Source organism: Saimiri boliviensis, chromosome 4 (assembly GCF_048565385.1).
Source record: "Saimiri boliviensis isolate mSaiBol1 chromosome 4, mSaiBol1.pri, whole genome shotgun sequence".
NCBI classification, from domain to species: domain Eukaryota; kingdom Metazoa; phylum Chordata; class Mammalia; order Primates; family Cebidae; genus Saimiri; species Saimiri boliviensis.
Window position 1 is genome coordinate 81,984,943 of NC_133452.1, and position 18,523 is coordinate 82,003,465.

General features: G+C 37.1%; 1 long non-coding RNA gene across 1 annotated transcript in view; it reads left to right on the forward strand.

Annotated features, from left to right (window-relative positions):
* The window catches only part of LOC141584145 (uncharacterized), a 269,907-nt gene that overhangs the window by 208,074 nt on the left and 43,310 nt on the right, over window positions 1–18,523 (forward strand). The window lies entirely within an intron of this gene.

Sequence of the window (18,523 nt, forward strand, 5' to 3'; positions counted from 1 at the left end):
TCCCTAACTATGAATACAATAGAAGGCAATTTTGCTTTTGTATTGGAGTGTACACTTTAAAATCAGCTATCAATAATAGTGGTTTCAATTCTTTACATCTAGAACTAAGAAATTATAAATTTCCCTAAAATGACAAGTTATAAGGTGAAATTATAATACTTATTTTATTGTATTATATTTCTTATTAAATAAGTTTTAAACAATTATTGAAGGATTCTATTGCAATTGATGGGGGGAAGAGATATGTGGGAGGAGGGAGCGTCTTAACTGTTCCTCTTGAGCCAGAGGACAAACTGACCCAAAGGGAAGATGATTTAAGAGGCTAATTACAGCCCTATTGTCACCTCAATCATCATGTTTAGTAGCATCTTCCAGTAGAATTATGACAGCAGTTAAGTTGTGAATCATCCTTCTTCTGTTTAGCAAACCATACAGAGAAACACAAACAAAAACAAACACACGCAATTCAAAAACTACAGATTTAGAGAAAATCAAAGGGAAAGAAATTCCCTATAAGGGAAAGTCACTATGTGCAGTCCACACATAAGGAGTAAAGAATTATGCTTTCCTTGAAGCGAGAGTATCTGTATGAATTATTGGAATCCTTCCATATGGAAGATTGTCTGTTTTTCCCTCTTACCATTTGCTTACAAATTCAGTCAATTATTTCTTTGTATTAGTGTGGACTTGTGGGTATTTATTTTACATTTTGGGTCACAATTTAATACCGTGTTATGCATTTTGTTGCCCAAATTGTTCCAGCTTTGAGCATTGGGAGCTGTTTCAGTTGGCTCTTCTGTTCCTCTGCAATGCCCTCACTGTTGTGTTGTCTCCATCCACAAAATCCATAACTTTGGTCTAATTGTAAGAAATCAGACAGATCCTAACTGAGGGACACTCTGCAAAATTCCTCCATAATGTCAACATCATCAGAAACCAAGGAAACGTTGAAATATTATCACAATTTAGAGGAACCTAAGGAGACCCGAGGACTAAAGATAATATGGTTTCCTGAATGTATTTCTGGAACAGAAAAGGAATATTAGGTAAAAACTAAGAAAAGCTGAATAAAGTACAAAATTTAGGTAATTATAATGTAACAATATTTGTTTACTATTTGTGACAAATATACTCTACTAAACTGAGATATGAATAATAGGAGAAAATGGTGTGAGCTATGGAAACTGTGCTGTCTTGCAACTTTTCTGTAAATCTAAAACTATTTTAAAATAAAAAGTTTACTGAATAATAAAAAATATTATAAATTATAACCATAAAAACTTTAGGAAGAAGAGAGTAAACACATTGAAGACTTTGTGGATGATGAGGGACTTTAAGTATTTTAGTAGAAAATTTTTAAAAAGGTTGCTAATAATTCAGTTCCAGAAACTGGAAAAAGTCTAACAAAATTAGATTTAAAAATTAAAAAAAAAAATCGGTGAAATACAAATAAAAATCTGGGAGGCCTAAGCCTTCAAAAAAAAAAAAAAAAAAAAAGACCTGGGAGTGGTGGCATGCTACTGTAGTCCCACCTACTCTGGCGGCAGAGGCAAAAGAAGCACTTGAGCCTGGGAGGTCAAGGCTGTGGTGAGCCATAATCAACTCACTACACTACAGCCTTGGCTATATAATTTTTCTTTTTTATTCCATTAATATGGTAAATTATAGGAATTGATTTTTAAATGATAAATTTTTGCATTCCTAGGAAAAACCCTACTTACTCATATTGTATTTTCCTTTTTAATGTGTTGCTGGATTTGATTTAATGTGTTTCTTTTTTCTTTTTTTTTTAATTGCATTTTAGGTTTTGGGGTACATGTGAAGAACATGCAAGATTGTTGCATAGGTATACACATGGCAGTGTGGTTTTCTGCCTTCCGTCCCCTCGCCTGTATCTGTCATTTCTCCCCATGCTATCTCTTCCTACCTCCCCACCCCCCGTCCCTCCCCCATTTCCCCCCAACGGACCCCAGTGTGTAGTGCTCCCCTCCCTGTGTCCATGTGTTCTCGTTGTTCAACACCCGCCTATGAGTGAGAACATGTGGTGTTTGATTTTCTGCTCTTGTGTCAGTTTGCTGAGAATGATGGTTTCCAGGTTCATCCATGTTCCTACAAAGGACGTGAACTCATCGTTTTTGATGGCTGTGTAATATTCCATGGTGTATATGTACCACATTTTCCCTATCCAGTCTATCATCACTGGGCATTTGGGTTGGTTCCAGGTCTTTGCTATTGTAAACAGTGCTGCAATGAACATTCGAGTGCATGTGTCCTTATAGTAGAATGATTTATAAACCTTTGGATATATACCCAGTAATGGGATTGCTGGGTCAAATGGGATTTCTATTTTTAGGTCATTGAGGAATCGCCACTCTGTCTTCCACAATGGTTGAATTAATTTACATTCCCACCAACAGTGTAAAAGTGTTCCTATTTCTCCACATCCTCTCCAGCATCTGTTGTTTCCAGATTTTTTAATGATCGCCATTCTAACTGGTGTGAGATGGTATCTCAATGTGGTTTTGATTTGCATTTCTCTAATGACCAATGATGATGAGCATTTTTTCATATGTTTGTTGGCCTCCTGTATGTCTTCTTTTGTAAAGTATCTGTTCATATCCTTCGCCCATTTTTGAATGGGCTTGTTTTTTTCTTGTAGATCTGTTTTAGTTCTTTGTAAATTCTGGATATCAGCCCCTTGTCAGATGGGTAGACTGCAAAAATTTTTTCCCATTCTGTTGGATGCCGATTCACTCTACTGACTGTTTCTTTTGCCGTGCAGAAGCTGTGGAGTTTGATTGGGTCTCATTTGTCTATTTTGGCTTTCGTTGCCATTGCTTTTGGCGTTTTGGTCATGAAGTCCTTGCCTACGCCTATGTCCTGAATGGTTTTGCCTAGATTTTCTTCTAGGGTTTTTATGGTGTTAGGTCTGATGTTTAAGTCTTTAATCCATCTGGAGTTAATTTTGGTGTAAGGTGTCAGGTAGGGGTCCTGTTTCTGCTTTCTGCATGTGGCTAGCCAGTTTTCCCAACACCATTTATTAAACAGGGAATCCTTTCCCCATTGCTTGTTTTTGTCAGGTTTGTCGAAGATCAGATGGTTGTGGGTATGTTGTATTTCCTCTGAGGCCTCTGTTCTGTTCCATTGGTCTATATCTCTTTTGGTACCAGTACCATGCTGTTTTGATTACAGTAGCCTGGTAGTATAGTTTGAAGTCCGGTAGTGTGATGCCTCCTGCTTTGTTCTTTTTGCTTAGAATTGACTTGGCTATGCAGGCTCTCTTTTGGTTCCATATGAAGTTTAAGGTGTTTTTTTCCAGTTCTGTGAAGAAGGTCATTGGTAGCTTGATGGGAATAGCATTGAATTTGTAAATTACTTTGGGCAGTATGGCCATTTTCACGATGTTGATTCTTCCTAACCATGAACATGGAATGTTTCTCCATCTGTTTGTGTCCTCTCTTATTTCGTTGAGCAGTGGCTTGTAGTTCTCCTTGAAGAGGTCCTTTATGTCCCTTGTTAGTTGTATTCCTAGGTATTTTATTCTCTTGTAGCAATTGTGAATGTCAGTTCATTCTTGATTTGGCTCTCTTTAAGTCTGTTACTGGTGTATAGGAATGCTTGTGATTTTTGCACATTGATTTTGTATCCTGAGACTTTGCTGAAGTTCTCTATCAGTTTCAGGAGATTTTGGGCTGAGATGATGGGGTCTTCTAGATATACAATCATGTCATCTGCAAATAGAGACAATTTGATTTCCTCCTTTCCTATTTGAATACCCCTTAATTCTTTTTCTTGCCTGATTGCTCTGGCTAGAACTTCCAGTACTATATTGAATAGGAGTGGTGAGAGAGGGCATCCTTGTCTAGTGCCAGATTTCAAAGGGAATGCTTCCAGTTTTTGCTCATTCAGTATGATATTGGCTGTTGGTTTGTCGTAAATAGCTTTTATTGTTTTGAGATACATTCCGTCAATACCTAGTTTATTGAGGGTTTTTAGCATAAAGGGCTGTTGAATTTTGTCAAAGGCCTTCTCTGCATCAATTGAGATAATCATGTGGTTTTTGTCTTTGGTTCTGTTTATGTGGTGAATTACGTTTATGGACTTGCATATGTTGAACCAGCCTTGCATCCCCGGGATGAATCCTACTTGATCATGGTGGATGAGCTTTTTGATGTGTTGTTGCAATCGGTTTGCCAGTATTTTATTGAAGATTTTTGCCTCTATGTTCATCATTGATATTGGCCTGAAATTTTCTTTTCTTGTTGAGTCTTTGCCGGGTTTTGGTATCAGGATGATGTTTGTCTCATAAAATGATTTGGGAAGGGTTCTCTCTTTTTGGATTGTCTGGAATAGTTTCAGAAGGAATGGTACCAGCTCTTCTTTGTATGTGTGGTAGAATTCGGCTGTGAACCCATCTGGGCCTGGGCTTTTTTTGGGTGGTAGGCTCTTTATTGCTGCCTTGACTTCAGACTTTGTTATTGGTCTATTCAGGGTTTCGGCTTCTTCTGGGTTTAGGCTTGGGAGGATGCAGGTGTCCAGGAATTTGTCCATTTCTTCCAGGATTACTAGTTTATGTGCATAGAGTTGTTTGTAATAATCTCTGATGATCATTTGGATTTCTGTGGAATCTGTGGTGATATCCCCTTTATCGTTTTTTATTGCATCAATTTGGTTATTCTCTCTTTTCTTTTTTATTAATCTGGCTAGTGGTCTGTCTATTTTGTTGATCTTTTCAAAAAACCAGCTCCTGGATTTATTGATTTTTTGAAGAGTTTTTTGTATCTCTATGTCCTTCAGTTCTGCTCTGATCTTAGTTATTTCCTGTCTTCTGCTAGGTTTTGAGTTTTTTTGATCTTGCTCCTCTGGCTCTTTCAATTTTGATGATAGGGTGTCAATTTTAGATCTCTCCTTTCTTCTCATGTGGGCACTCATTACTATATATTTTCCTCTAGAGACTGCTTTAAATGTGTCCCAGAGATTCTGGTATGTTGTGTCTTCGTTCTCATTGGTTTTGAAGAACATCTTTATTTCTGCCTTCATTTCATTGTTTATCCAGTCAACATTCGAGAGCAAGTTGTTCAGTTTCCATGAAGCTGTGCGGTTCTGAGTTAGTTTCTGCATTCTGAGTTCTAACTCGATTGCACTGTGGTCTGAGAGACTGTTATGATTTCCGTTCTTTTGCATTTGCTGAGGAGTGATTTATTGCCAGTTATGTGGTCAATTTTAGAGTAGGTGTGATGTGGTGCTGAGAAGAATGTATATTCTGTGGATTTGGGGTGGAGAGTTCTGTAAATGTCTATTAGATTTGCTTGTTCCAGGTCTGAGTTCAGGTTCTGGATATCCTTGTTGATTTTCTGTCTGGTTGATCTGTCTAATATTGACAATGGGGTGTTAAAGTCTCCCACTATTATTGTATGGGAGTCTAAGTCTCTTTGTAAGTCATTAAGAACTTGCCTTATGTATCTGGGTGCTCCTGTATTGGGTGCATATATATTTAGAATCGTTAGCTCTTCTTGTTGCAGTGATCCTTTTACCATTATGTAATGTCCTTCTTTGTCTCTTTTGATCTTTGTTGCTTTAAAGTCTATTTTATCAGAGATGAGAATTGCAACTCCTGCTTTTTTCTGCTTTCCATTTGCTTGGTAGATCTTCCTCCATCCCTTTATTTTGAGTCTTTGTGTATCCTTGCATGTAAGATGGGTTTCCTGGATACAGCACACTGATGGGTTTTGGCATTTTATCCAATTTGCCAGTCTGTGTCTTTTGCTTGGGGCATTTAGTCCATTTACATTTAGATAGTATTGTTATGTGTGAATTTTTTACTGTCATTTTGATGCTACCTGGCTGTTTTTTCGGTTAGTTGAGGCAGATTCTTGATTGTGTTGATGCTCTTTTACCATTGGGTGTGTTTTTGGAGTGGCTGGTACTGGTTGTTCCTTTATATGTGTAGAGCCTCTTTCAGGAGCTCTTTTAGAGCAGGTTTGGTGGTGATGAAATCTCTGAGTACTTGCTTGTTCGCAAAGGATTTTATTTTTCCTTCACTTATGAAGCTTAGTTTGGCTGGATAGGAGATTCTGGGTTGAAAGTTCTTTTCTTTAAGGATGTTGAATATTGGCCCCCAGTCTCTTCTGGCTTGTAGGGTTTCTGCTGAGAGATCTGCTGTGAGTCTAATGGGCTTCCCTTTGTGGGTAACCCGACCTTTCTCTCTGGCTGCCCTTAGCATTTTCTCTTTCATTTCAACCCTGGTGAATCTGATGATTATGTGCCTTGGGGTTGCTCTTCTTGAGGAATATCTTTGTGGTGTTCTCTGTATTTCCTGGATTTGAGTATTGGTCTGCCTTGCTAGGTTGGGAAAGTTTTCCTGGATAATATCCTGAAGAGTATTTTCCAGCTTGGATTCATTCTCTTCATCACATTCAGGGACACCTATCAAACGTAGATTAGGTCTTTTCACATAGTTCCACATTTCTTGAAGATTTTGTTCATTCCTTTTTGTGCTTTTTTTCTCTGTTCTTGCCTCCTCTTTTTATTTCATTGAGTTGATCTTTGACCTCTGATATCCTTTCTTCTGCTTGGTCAATTCAGCTGTTGAAGCTTGTGCATGCTTCATGAAGTTCTCGTGTTGTGTTTTTCAGCTCCATCAATTCACTTATATTCCTCTCTATGCTCTCCATTCTCTTTAGCATTTCGTCCAATCTTTTTTCAAGGTTCCTGGGTTCTTTGCGTTGGGTTAGAACATGTTCTTTTAGCTCACTGTAGTTTCTTACTACCCACCTTCTGAAGTCTGATTCTGTCATTTCATCACCCTCCTTCTCCACCCAGTCTGGTTCCCTTGCTGGTGAGGAGTTGTGATCCCTTTTAGGAGGAGAGGTGTTCTGGTTTTGGGAGTTTTCATCCTTTTTGTGCTGGTTTCTTCCCATTTTTGTGAGTTTATCCGCCTGCTGCTGCCTTTGTAGTTACTGTCTTTCAGATTGGGTCTCTGAGTGAGCTTCTAGTTCATGGATGCTGAAGTTACTTTTTTTTTTTATGCTTTCCTTCTAACAGTCTGGCCCCTTTGCTGTAGGACTGCTGAGGTCCTCCCCGGGCCCTGCATGCCTGGGGATCACCTGCAGCAGCTGCGGAACAGTAAGGGTTGCTACCAATTTCCTCTTCTGCTATCTTTGTCCCTGAAGGATGCTCGCCAACTGTCAGTCCGTTCTCTCCTTTATGAGGTGAGTCTTTGGATCTATGGGGGTCAGGGAGCTACTTGAGGAGACAGTCTATCTTTTATTGGGGCTTAAGTCCTGAGCTGTGAGCTCTGTTGTTCATTCAGAGCTGCTGGGCAGGTACATTTAGGTCTGCAGCAGCTGAACTCATAAACCACTTTTTATTCCCAGGTGCTTTGTCCCAGGGAGTTAGGGCTTCATGAGTTTCCATTGTGCTGCTGCACTTGTTTTCTATTTCAAGTCTGCACTGCCCAGCTATCAGCCCACCTGGCCACTGTCTGCCTGCAGAGGCTTTGTTGAGCTGCTGTGGGCTCGGCCCAGCTGCCCTGTGCTCTTCCCTGAAGTCCTGTTTATATGTGCGCAGTTGGAACTGCCTCCGCAATGGTGGCCCCGCCTCTGTTATGGCGGACTCTCTCTGTTGTGGCAGGTTGCCTCAGCGATGGCGGCCTGCCTCCGTAGTGGTGGAGAGTCTCAGTAATGGTGGACGCCCCTCCCCCACCAAGCCGGACCGTCCCAGGTTGGAAGGGCTCAACCCAGAGGGTTTTATTTTTATTTTTTTTTAAGTTAGTTATGCTGAGCACAGTGACTCACACATGCTGGGGCAGGAGGATCACTTGATACCGGGAGTTTGAGACCAGCCTGGGCAACCTCAGGCTCACAGTGAGACCTCATCTCTACAAAAAAAAAAAAAAAAAAAAAAAAAAAGCCAAGTGTGGTATGTGCCTGTATTTCCAGCTACTCAGGAGGCTGAGGCAGGAGGATTGCATGAGCAAAAGAGTTTGAAGCTGCAGTGAGCTATGATCATACCACTGCACTTCAGCCTGGGTGACATAGCAAGACCCTGTCTCCACAAAAATAAATAAGTAAAAATAAAACAGTTAAATGGCTTTTTAAAAAATATGTTTGACAGGTTTTAGAAATAGAGTCAAGCTGTTCTCTTAAAATGAGTTGTTCACTATTCATTTCCATGTTTCTGTAAAATTGTTGTAATTTTTTTTCTTGAATATTTGATATTATACACCAGTAAAAACACCTGTCCTTGAAGTTCTCTACGGGCTTTTAATAAGTAATTTATTTTTTAATAGATACAGGGCTACTCAGATTTTCTCTTTTTTTCTTTTGTTAATTTTAATTAGTTACATTTTCAAAAAAAGTTTCTATTTTACCCAAATCATCGAATTTATTAGAAGTTATTCTTAATATCCTCCTATTATCTATTTAATGTGTACAGAACCTGGCATGATCATTCCTTTTCATTCCTGATGTTGGTGATTAGTGTTTTCTCTGTTCTCTTAACCAATGTAGCTAGAGGTTTTCAATTTTAAAAAGATGATCTTTTCAGAGAACTATCTTTTATCTTGATAATTTTCTCAATTGTCTCTCTTTTCTTTAATTGATTTCTTCTCTTTATTATTTTCTTTCTTTGAATTACTTTTGTTTTACTTTGTTTTTCTTATTTTTAGCTTCTGAAAATAGAACTTTGGGTCTTTCATTTTATTTTTTTGCTTACTAAGATAAGCGTTTAAAGCTATAGATTTTCCTCTAAGCAGTGCTTTAGCTGGATTTCAAAATTTGGTATGTTGTTTTTGTTATTATTTATTTCTAAGTATTTTCTGACATTTTTGTGATTTTGCCATTGACACCTGAATTATTTAGAGCTGTGTTTTTTCTTTCCAGATATTTTGGATTTATTCTAGATATTATTTTGTTTTTAATGTATGAGTTTGCTATTCTCTACTATTTCTAACTTGATAATATTTTTATTTCAATTGAAATAATACAGAATATGTTCTTTTACCACAAAATAGTTAAATTTTTTAAAATGTACTGATACTTGTCTTCTGGCCAAGAATATGGTCTAGTTGCTTTATAGCACTATTTACACTTCACTTTGCTGTTGTTGGATGTTGTGTTCTATAAATGTCAAGTAGATAGGGTGGTAGACAGTGTGGTTCAGATTCATGTCTCTTCCAAATTTTTTCTTTGGTCTGGTTGTTTTGGAAATTGCAAGGAGAGATATTTAAGTATTGTACTGTAATTTTGGAATTGCCCATTTTTCCCTTTAGTATTCAAAATTTTATTCCTGTATTTTGAGATTCTTTCATTGGGTACATACACATTGGAAGCTTTATGCCTTCCTGATAGACACCATTATCATTATGATATGTTCCTCTCTATTATTAGTAATACTTTCTCTTATAGTCTTTTATCAGATATTAATAGAGCCAGTCTATTCTTTTTATGCTCACTGTTTGCATAGAATATCCTTTTTATCCATATACTTTTAACAATCTGTGTATTATATTTAAAGTATATCTCTTTTGGGAATATAGTTTTGATTTTTAAAAATCTATTCTTTTGATATCTGTTGTTTCATGAGGAAAATAAAAACAGCAAGGTTTCCAAAACTTGCTGAAAAATTCCAAGGGTTAGACATACATGTAGTTGGTGTCTCAGAAAAAGAAGAAAAAGAAGTTAGAGTCAAATACGTATATAGTCCCAAAACCATGTATTTAATTTGATTAAATATAATTGCCTCTCTATTTTTTAAATGGAATAATTTCTATTGAATGATTTTCAACTTCATTGACACTTTTGGAGTTATCTCCATTTGCTCTTGAGCCCAACCAATAAATAATTTGTTTCAAATATTATGTATTTTGCTTTTAAAATTTCGTTTTTAATAGTTTCTTTTGCTTACCTGAAATTTCTTATCTTTTAATTCATTTCAATTATTTTCTTTCTTTTACATCACAGAGCTTAATTATATGGGTGATTTCAAGCTTTGTCTGTTAATTCCAGCATCTGGGTCATTTAAGAATTGTTGTATGTTGTTTATATTTTCCTTTAAGAATATGTTATTGGTTATTCACATGTGTGATTTTGAATTGTATGCTCCCCATACCTGCCTTAGCCTGCAAGATGGTTCTCAAAATGTGGCCCTTGAACTTGCAGTGTGTTCATCTGTGAACTTGTTAGAAATGCACATTTTTGTGCCTGGCCAAGACCAACTGAGGCAGAAACTCTGGGTTTAGGACCTTGGAATCTGTGTATTTAAAAGCCCTCCAGATGATTCTGGTACATGGTAAAGTTTGAATGCCACACCTGTAAGAAATCCATTCACCTGATTCTGTGCAAGGCAATGTGAATCGAGGAGGAGGCCTTTTTGCTCTTTCTTTTGCAAACTCATTTCACCTGAGTTGATATCTTACTCTACTTCCCTGACTTCTCATCTGTCTCTGGAAGCTCACAGCAGTCTTTTTCTTTTCTTTTCTTTTTAAAGATTGTAGGCTTTGTGTGCCCTTCATTTATCCCATTTCTAGAGACATTTTGTTTTATCCTGTTTTCAGACTTCTTAACATTTCTGTCCATCAAAGAATTTTTTTCCTCTTCACTTCCACCTGCCCTGCTGTACATTGAGAATAAAAGTATTACTGGCAAGATCCTCAGGGTGCACACTATCTTGAACAAATGTGGCTGAGTACACCGTTTAGCATTTATGTGATCATTAGTTCTTATCTCTTGTCTGAGATCAGACAAGGATACCTGCTATTGTAGACATCTCAGCTGTCTATTTCAGAGACTAAAGAAAGTCTTAGGGAGGGATGAACTACTGAATAACTTGAATGTGTTTTTTGGGACTAATACTTTGGAGTTTGTTTTGGACTAGAAATGTAGTGTCTTTAATATTACAGGTGTGTGTGTGTGAATTGGGAGTGGGAAATGGGCTTGCATGGAGAGAGGGCAAGGTTGGAGGAAGTAACAACACCTAATGATCCACCTTTACGATATAAGTGCAGGTCCTCAGCAACCCATTTGCTCATTTTCACCAGTGTTTCTACTGCTGCTTGGCATCCTACTGTGATTTTGCATTCAGATTTCTAACAGTTTATCTTATTGTGCTGGGCAGGACCCAAAGCCTCACTATGTCTTATAGTAACTCTATTTTTTAATACTCCTTTGAAGAAAAGAACCATGTACTTGCCTGAAAATTAATCCAGCTACTCTCACTGTGTTGGAATAACCCAGGGAGCAAGAACTGAGCCAAAATTATCCAGTAGGAGCACTCCATATTAGGTGATGCTTAATCAAACTACTGATTAACCCTTGGCTGCTTAGAGGAGATTGAAGATAAGAATATGACAGCAATAGAGCTGCAAACACACACAACATAAACACACACACACACACACACACACACACACACACACACACACACGAGATAGAAGGAGGTATCAGAACAGACAGTGCTAAAATGTAACTACTGTTCCATTTTAAAAAATCTCTTCAGGTTTTCCAAATTTGCTTCTGTCCCTTGTAACATAAAAAGCAAAATTAACACATAAATGCTGTCTCATTTTTAAAATATGCACAACTACATAGAATTTTAAAATTTACAATGTAGTTTCAGATACTACAGCTCATTTTATTCTGCAAAACCCCACAGGGCTGGAAATTTTTATCATGATCTCCAATTTTTAGATCTGCATTATTCAAATGTGAGGTATGCCCTGCTGATGATCTTGGGAGCACTTTAGGTGGTGACCTTACATGGTATTCAATACGGAACTCCCTGACAAAGGAGATTCTTATTTACAATTCTCTTTTAATAATTCATATAAGGAGAACATTTCACTTTGGTGCTGATATATGTATAAAACCTTTAGAACACATCTCCATTTTCACAAAAACAGAGCAGACCTTAAGCCTCAGAACTTTTGTCAGGCAATAATATCTAGACAAAGTTTATTACATTGTTTTATAAGTATTATTATACATTTTATAGTCACCCTTCCTATTTTGGGGAACTATTGTGATATTAATTTTCTATTTATGACAATAATATAAAATTTCATTTTTTTCATAGATTTATTTAAATAAAAAGTGAGCCAACTAAAGAAAAAAAATATTTTTAAATGGTATAAGTGGCACATGGAAATGACAAAAATTGTGCAGGATACAAAATGACAGATACTGTTTTAAGCAAAGAAAGTCAGTCTCAGAAAAGATAAGTGACTTAGGAAGCTCACATGGCAAAATTGGTAAGGGAAACCTGAATAGACTAGGATTCAGATGGGGTAAAGGGCTTTGCTATAGGACGTTAGTGATGGTCTTCAGACCAGACTGACACCTAGCCCTGAGCTATTTAAGCTTTGAGGTGGCTTTTCTTACGGTTTATTTAAAAGTCTTAGTGTCTTCCTACCCCATCTCCCAGCCCCATGACATGAGATGCTAGTCACCAAGATAGGCAATTAAATTTTCTTTGGATTTTAAACCAATAATAAGAGCAATAATATATTTATTTAATTTTTACTATGGGCCCAGGTATTGATTTATATATTTCATATGTACTATACTTAGTAATTCATTTGCTTATTAAACTTAAATACTTATTATACTTATTTAATTTATTAATTCATTTAATTTTCACACTTAATTCCACGAGAGAGATATCTCCTGTGATTTCTCAAGAGGAAATCCCTCCAACCACACCTGATTGGTTGCTCCTCTGGAATAACTTATATGATGTCAGGTTAAAAGACTGAAGACTCACTTTATGTCCCATTCCTAATACAGATTTCAAACTTTATTAGATTATTTTTAAGTGGTCCATAACATTTAACACTAATCGAGAAAGTATGTATTAGTACAACAAATATGCAGCAGAAATTGCGATGGCCACTCATGACAACATTGGTAAGAAAAAAAGAGTGAGGTCTGCCCTCCAGAACTCATAGTTTGATGGGAGAAATAGACCTCTTTAAACAATCACACACCACATGTGACCATACAGTTTATGGTATAACAGAAAGATACATAATTGGCACAAAAGAAACATACATGGTCTGTAAGAATGTGACTCAATTTAAATTTGGCCAAGAGTATCAGGGAAATCTTTCTTGAGAAATTGACATACTGGCTAAGATATGAAGGATGAGTAAGAACTGAGTAGGTGCAGGTGGGAGTTCAGGTAGAGAGAGGATTATTAAGGCAGAGGAAAGAGCACTTAAAAAGACCTTGAGGCAAAAAAGAACACGGTGATTGACAGATTGAAAGATGGCCAAGATGACCAGTAGGTTGGGGGAAAAACTTCAGTGGATGGAGGAAAATGATGGAATATGACTAGGAGGGGACAGAGGCAAACAGGGTCAGAGGCAAAGCCTTGTAAGTGTGTTAAGGATTTTGGTCTTTTAATAGCAATGAAGAATGACAAAGACGTGGTCAAATTTGCATTTTGAAAAGAGTACTTTATGTAGCTATGTGAACATCGAAGCTTTCTTATTCAAGGTAAGCTTCCTGCCCATCTTCCCAAATTGCCACAATTTCTATTATTTTCATATAAATAAACATTTTTTAAAAATTAGGGAAAAACTACTCCTTCCAATAAAAGCAAAATATTTCTCTTTATCCTCTTTTTGGTCTTCTATTTAACAGTGTTTTTCAATTTCCTTTTATATCTCCTGCAAAACAAAACTTAGATCTTATTTTGGCTCTCCTGATTTCATCATCTACATCTTACAAAATTCACGTGCCTCCAGAATAATGCCATCTGTTTTTTATTTCTTCTTCTACCAGCATATAGTAAAAATCAGACCGACTTCATTTTAGCCAATGGAAGGCCTAAGAAAAATTAGTAAGTAGGCCAAATTTTGTTTGCAACACCTCATCTTCCCTGATGGCATTTTTTTCTCCCATTCATGCTTCTCTTCCTCTTGCATGCCAAATCTGAACACTACCTTATACTTGAATTTTTCCTATTCTCTCATCAGCTCACATGCCCCTGGTAAGACCCAGAGATATATTTGCCTGGAATCACAAGAAGAAACTGATGTCAGGATAACATACCACAAAGCTTATATCCCCTGGGCTTCAAAATGGCAGAACAAAGATTTGGCAAAGTTGATAATTTTTTTTTTTAATGTTATAAACAAATGGGCAAGGAGGTCCTGGAGAAAGGTGAGACAGTACCTAAGTTTGAGTCCTGGCTCCTCTGTAGCTATGTGACCTGTAACCCCAAGTAAGTCAGTTTCACTCTCCAATACTGTCTCCTCACTTGGTCTTTTCTCATTCGTGACTTTTGTAATTCTATAATACTGTTTTGTTGGCTGATCTCATCTCTTCCTGAAGAGCTTTCACCCATAAGAATTATTTAAATTAAGGGGTTAATAAATTTGTAACATCAGGGTTACTGGTTAAAACACAAAGTTGGGATGAAAATACTTGGAAAAGGTCCTGGTAAACCAACATAGAGAACATCTATTTTGCATTAAAAGCAGGGAAAGGATGGAGTTTTACATCTAAAGCCATTATTCAGTGTCTAGGTTAATGTTAGTTTAAAATAAGCCATCCTCATTATCTCCTCAAGATCGCATATTGTAAGAGTTTATTTTTACCGTGTCTTATCTCTGCTATTTTATTTTTATCCTTTGGCTTCAATGATACCCTTCACCAGCATGCATGAAGACATAAATGCTCCCATTTGGGAACAAGCAGTGCTACGTCCTTCTTAGTAGTGTTTTCTGTAAAAATAGTTTCTCTTGATAAACATTACGGATAAAAATGTAAAAACCTAATAGCCGGTAGCATCTTTAGCAAACTGAACATAACAACCTTTCTGTGATAAAAGACAAATGTAAATTTTAAGAGTGGTGGGGCTGGGGGTGGGCTGTGTATGGATGTATTTCAAGATCAGCCTTCATTGAAGGCCAAGGACCTCCAGAGGGAAAACATTGATTAAAGATCCATCATGAGAAGAAGTATAACTAATTTAGAGTTTTTCTAGATCAGTTCTTTGCAACACAGAGAGGAAATTCTTCTTTGCCTCAGGTAATTAAAATGTTTAACAGATAATTATAGACAGGGAAGAAATCAAGAGAGGTTTCTCATAGGTATCCAGGAATATAATCAGAGGCATGGCCTAATTCATCTTTTTAAAAATTAACTGTTTTTTAATTGACAAGTTAAAATTTTGTATACTTATTGTGTACACCATAATGTTTTAAATATATATACATTGTGGAGTAGCTAAATCAAAGTAATTAACAAATGGATTACCTCACATACTTATCATTTTTTGTGGTACAAAAACAAGATCCTTCAAAATTTTCAAAAGGATAATACATCATTATTAACTATAATCACCATGTTGTACAATACATCTGTTTAAGTTATTCTCCCTTTCTAACTGAAATGTATATTCTTTGACCAAGATCTCCCCACTCACCTAGCCCCTCCAGACTGTTGTAACCACCATTCTTCTCTCTGCTTCTATGAGTTTGACTTCTTTTTAGACTCACATGTAAGTGAGATCACAGAGTATGTGTCTTTCTGCGGCTGTCTTATTTCACTTGACATAATATCCTCCAGGTTTGTCCATGTTGTGGCAATGAAAGAATTTCCTTTTTTAAAGTCTGAATCATATTCCATTGTGAGTATATATACCACATTTTCTCTATCCATTTATTAATTTATGAACACGTAGGTTTATTATATATCTTGGCTATTGTAAATACTGCTGCAGTAAACATGGGTGTACAGATTTTTTTAAACATATGATTTCATTTCCTTTGATATATACTCAGTAGTGGGATTGCTGGATCACATGATATTTCTAAGTTTTTCATTTCCCTGATGATTGATGATTCTGAGCATTTTTTCATACACCTGTTGACCATTTGCATGTCCTCTTTTGAGAAATGCCTATTCAGATCCTTTGCCCATTTTTAAATTGTTTTTAATCATTTTTTTCTTGCTATTTGTTTGAGTTTCTTATATATTTTGGATATTAACCACTTACCAGATGTAGGTTTACAAATATTTTCTCCAATTCCACAAATGCAGAGCTTATCGCTTGCGGTGAACACCAAGAATGAAGTATTCAGACAGTTCCAGCTGAGCCGGGATGAGGGTAGCTCTTCTGAGAGAGTCTGCCCCAGCATCCGTCCAGCAAGTATTTATTGAAATGGTTTGTAATAATCACAAACATCCACTAGGTGGCCATTTGAGGTGGGTTGCTGAGGCACCTGTGACCTTGTACACACTCAAACTGCATTCTTAGGAGGCTGTTTTTAGCATTCCTTATCACACCATAGGTCAAGGAGTTTCATTCCCATGCACAAATAACATACATAGTGCCTCAGAATTTTTCCATGCTCTGCCTCAAATTCCATGTACATAAGCTTGAATATGTTGCCGTGTGCCTCCTACATCTCCCCATTCTTTAATTCTTAGGGCATGCTGGTCATCCAATGCAAGGTAAGCTTCTATTGTTCTTTTCTGGTTATAGATGTGTCAGGTGACAGCACAGAGTCATCTGCAGATGCCTAGCGAACAGACACAAAAAAGAATAAGTATAGCGGCCATCACCCAAATGTGTATGTTTAACCCAGACAACCAAGTATTTGGGCTTAACCATTGAAAGCCTTCTTGTAAGTGCTAAAGGCACTTGTTTGTAACTGCTGAGACCATTCTTCAAGTTGTTTCTTTACTTCACACTCAAGAGTGGAAATTTGACAAAACAAATGGTTGAGATAAGCCCCTTGCAGATGTGCTTTTTAAAATACCGACAAGGTGGAATCTCCTTCCCAATTCCAGGTTAAATTTACAGGCAGGCACAATTTTACAGGCCATTTAAAAAATCATGATATAGGTTATATTTAACTGTATAACATTTTGATGAGACAAGCATGTAGCATACCAGCTAATGGTAGAGACTTTAATACTATAAAGGATTGATTCTGCTCTATGTTAGGAACACCTTGCCCAAACAGAAGTATATAAGGGTGCATAGTATGAATCAGGACTGTGTTAGTAACATTACCGTGCAAAGAGAGGGTATAGTTGCCACCATCAGTAATGTACTCACCATGTGAAAGAACCCTTTCAAAAAAGGAAGACCTAGTCTCCAAATGTGGATATGGGCAGGGCTTAAATCTTGTTTCCCTTCTAGTTGTAATGTTGATCCTGAAAACCCATACTCTGACCAGATGATAGAACTATTTGAGGGACTGCCAAATCCAATAGTTTCTTTTGAAGACATAAGATAACCACGGGGGCCACAATTAAGTAAGGTTTTACTATCAAACAGGGGCCCTTGATGCGGCACAGGCTGTCTGCACAGAGGCCACTGAACAGCCTCAAACTTGTATCTTCAGTCCCTACTTGGATGTCATATGGGAAGATCGGGCACTTTTGTAGCTTCATTAGAGACCTCAGTAAGATTAGTAGTAACAGCAGAAATAATGGTCAAATTTGCAAGCATAGTATTCCTTTTGGGCCGATAATACAGATACTCCAGAGGAATAAGAGTAACACACTTATCATGTGCTATTGTGGAAAAACCAAGAGAGAGATTACTAGACAATAAAGTCAAGGAGTCATTAAGTTTAATCCATCTCAAATTTTCAATTGAAAGGAAAGACAGGGCATCTATTGACTCCTGTCCAAGAAATATCATTAGAGGACAAAGGTAGGTCAGCATCCTACCATGTAATAACATTAAAAATGGGGGGATTTAGAACATGACTCCAATAAACATGTTCTTGAGCTGACCCCACTTGGCAAAGGACAAGAATTACCAGCCACCCTAACATCCATGTTTGTCTTACTTTCTCAGAAGTTTCCCCAATTATCACCAAATACATAAGAAATCAGTTCTCTGCAGTTGCAGGGGCTCCCATGGTGGCAAGTCAGATAGTTCCTAGTTGATCCACTTTCTTTAGCTGTCCTCAAGTAATGTCAGGTGACTTTCAAGTCATCACCATCATTGCTGGTTGATTATCCAGTGACAGGTCCTGTTCTCAAGGAGAGAGCCCCATATCCCCCCTTTTTAGTTTATTAAAATATACTTTAAAAGTTTGATGAGTTTATTTAGCAATGACCTAACCAGTTGAGTTATAGGAAATACCAGTTTTGTGTTGTAGGTATTAAAGTTGCAATGCATGTGTAAATTGAGCACTAAGATAGCGTGGTTCATTATTAGTTTTTATAGTGTGTGGAAGGCTTAAAGTTATAATACATTCACACAAATGAGCAATTCTATCTTTAGTTTTTTTCTCTAGTCCAGGACAGGTAGCATGTATCAAGTGTGTATAAGTGTCCATGGTAATAATGAGAAATTTAAAACATCCAAAGGTTGGATAGTGAGTAACATCAGTTTGCCAGATAGCATTAGGCACCAGACCTCGTGGGTTAGCACCAAGCCCTAAGGAAAAAGGAGAGAGAGAATGCCATTGGCTATTAGGACAAAGTTTAATAATCATGTGAGCTTGAGCAAGTGCGAAATAAAACTGTTATTTAAGACCGCGGGCATTCTGATG